At 38.2% G+C, this 3,249-nt stretch overlaps 1 long non-coding RNA gene across 1 annotated transcript; it reads left to right on the top strand.

Moving 5' to 3' along the window:
• The first annotated feature begins 1,076 nt into the window (after positions 1 to 1,076).
• On the top strand, positions 1,077 to 3,035 carry LOC130455256 (uncharacterized). Its single transcript, XR_008913178.1, has 2 exons — positions 1,077 to 1,232; positions 2,533 to 3,035. It is a non-coding gene; the product is annotated as an uncharacterized LOC130455256 (long non-coding RNA).
• Positions 3,036 to 3,249: the final 214 nt, after the last annotated feature.

The raw sequence follows: 3,249 nt of genomic DNA on the forward strand, positions 1-3,249 counted from the left end.
GTTTTGAATTGCCAATTTCTTATTCTATTACACTGGTTATCTTACATTTTTTAAAATGTGTGATCATTAATTTTGTTATCAATTTGTTGATATGTAATTGGACAAAATCGTTTCTATCAATTTTTTATTTTCCTCGTTAATTTTTTGCTTTCATTTTTTTTAATTTTGGCATTTTTGTTTTCTTCCCTCTTTGTATGAGGTTGACTAATTAATTACTTATCTATTTCATTAGTTTTTTTAAAACGCAGATCCTAGTTTTATTAATCAAGTCAATGTTACTGTTATTTAGTTTCAATTTTACTTATCTCTTCTTTGATTTTTAGACTTTCTATTTTTGTGATTGTTTAGAGTTTTATATTTGTTGCTCATTTAGGTTATTTGATTGTATGACCAATTGACTTATCTCTTCTTTCTATTTATTCCTGACAAAAATATTTAGAGATATAAATTCTACCCTAAGGACTATTTGGATATGTCCCAAGAGTTTTGAAGTATGTTATCTCATTGTTGTAATTTTCTTTACTATAATTATCTGTCTTTCTATGATTTATTTGTTGACATTAATTTTTTAAGCATTCAATTATTTAGCCTCTATTTATATTTAAGTTCTTTTCCCAGATGTCCTCTAGTGATTATAGTTTTCTTTTTTGGCCACAAAGAATGCCTTTAATCCTTTAGCTTGACTTATATTTGTTCACCACATTTTATGGACTAACTTGTGGTCAGTTTTGTAAAAGTGCTTGGATGCCAGAGAAATAGGCATATTACTTTCTATTCATCTTCATTAATTTCCAGAGACTTATCATAATTAACTTTTCTAAAATTCTATTCATATTTTTAACTTCTTTCTTTGCTTTAGTCGGAAAGGGGCAAAATGAGGTCTCCAACTATTATAATTTTCCTGACTCTCCATCTAATTAAATTACTTTATCTTTTGAGTACTTTATTTCTATGCTGTGTGATGCATATATAAGGTGCTGGTATTATTTCATTTTTCTATGGTCCCTTTAAGCATAATGTAATTTTGCTGCCCCTCTCTTTTAACCAGGTCTATTTTTACTGTTGCCTGAGATCTGACTTTAACCTTTGTTATTGTGGTTGTTTTTTAATTTAATTAACAGGTAGACCCTCTCTTGCCTTTGCAGAGGCCAATCACACTCCCGGATCTCTGCCAAGAAAACCCTAAAGGATGTCATAAAAAGTCAGACGCAACCAAACAACAACTTCTTAAGGTTGGTATGAGACAATGAGGTAATATTTGTAAGGCACTTAGCACTATACCTGGCACATAGTAGGCACCATAGAAATGTGACTGTTTTTGTGCTCTGGTAGCATTCTCTCAAGGCTAGGCCAGCCAAACCTGCCCTCTGATTTCCAGAGTACCCTGGGGGTATTGTCCTGCTGTCAGCCGAGCCCCCATGAGTCTCTATTTTTAGGGATCTGGGTCTAGTCTGGGCTCCATTTAGCTAGCTGCTTAACCTTCTGAAGTACTTGTGAAAGGTTATGAGCATAGTACTAGAACCTGAGACAGAGCCTCCTTTTATGGTATTATCGCCCAATCCTTGTCTTCTAATCTTCCCACCTTAGGTGAGAGCTTCATGCCACAGTCTCTCCTCTAGAACCCTCATCCATATTCTAGTCAGCACAATTCCCTTTCTCTATTGCCAGGCTCATCATACCTGCCTTTAAAATCCCTACTCAGTTCCTACACACTCCCCTATAATACATCCTTGATGTTCTCAGCCAACATTCTTTTCTCTCTTACTTGAACAGAATCCGGCTCCTCCCTGAGGATACCATGTCCCTTACAGCCTTCCTCCCTTTGGGCAACACTCCACTTGGGCAGTATTATTTAATTTGGAAAAGTTAGGAGGTAGTTCTGGCAAGCTCCTTACATCAACACTTGTGGACCAAGCCATCCTTCAGTGACTTCTTTTTGGAGAACTCCATTGTATTCTACCTATTCTTATTACTGTTAGCCAACACCTCTATGTCTGAACCTCTTAGCCTTTGTGTCAGAGGGGGCTGCTCTACTCCCCCCCCTCCACTGTGCCCGAGGACATTTCTCTGCCCAGAAGCCCAGTGAGAGTGCTTCCTCCCTCCCCAGTCTAGGGTAAGGGGGCTCACATGTGGCATGAGGGTTGCAGTTTGGGCACTCAGTCTCTAAAAGGTTTGCCATTACTAGCCTAGAATCTATGAACTTATTTTCTCAATATACTGGATAATTGAATTTCAATATAATTCATTTCCTTGGTAACCTTTTTGTTTGATTTTATGCATTTGAAAACATTATTATAGGAAAGGGTCCATAGGCTTCACCAGATTGCCAAAGGGTTTATTACACACACACTCACACAAATGTAAAGAACCTAATGCCTGCTCTAGGTCTTTCTACTTTCTTAATACTAGTTTCTCCTTTTTGTTATGCTCTTCCAAGCTCTGTCATTGTCCTTAAGAATTTAAACTATTCATTTTGACAACCCTTCTGACAACCTCCTCAATGCTAATGACTTCCTTCTTCACTCCCTTTAGCTACCACTGGCAGAGAACAAAGTCAGAGCACTCTATCCTTTGGGATTTTACAATATTCAAATATGGAACTTTGAAACCACCTTCTATAATCACAGCCTCTGGAAGCCAGGAAAGAAAGGCCAGCTACTCACTCACCCAAGACAGACTCCAAAGGAAAAGATCCAGGAACAGTCCTCCCAGAAGCAGTCCAAGAACTAAAGTCTCAGTCCAAGTCAACTCACCAGGAGAAGATCCAAGCCAAAGATCAAAGAACAGTCCCAAAAGCCAACGTCACCTCCAAGAGGCAAGTCAGTAGCCCAAACTCCAAGCTGAAGATTCAAGCTGAAGACCCCTTGGTCAGGAAGTTCAGGACTTTTTATGGACCTTTTTCCATGTCACTTCCTGTCCCTTCCTTCACCTTACGTGAACCAATTGCAGTCTTCAGATTTGCTTAGCACTGCCCAGGGGCAGGGCAGTCAAGTCTGGGGTTGTCACCTCTGACGGTGTAAACTCTTATCAAAGGATTCACAAGTTTCTGACTGATTGGGTGGAGCACTCCAAGCAAGTGGTGAACTCCCTTACTTGGTGTTAAGTTTTTGGTTGATTAATTCAAAATAGACAAAAAGAATAAGAATTTCTTTTCACAAGTGCCTAATAAGTGCAAAGCACTGTTTAAGATGCTAAAGTCAGCTGTTTCTGTGTTGCTGAATTATTGCAATTGCTGATAGTATATTTAGG

This window comes from Monodelphis domestica, chromosome 6 (assembly GCF_027887165.1).
Source record: "Monodelphis domestica isolate mMonDom1 chromosome 6, mMonDom1.pri, whole genome shotgun sequence".
Lineage (NCBI taxonomy): Eukaryota > Metazoa > Chordata > Mammalia > Didelphimorphia > Didelphidae > Monodelphis > Monodelphis domestica.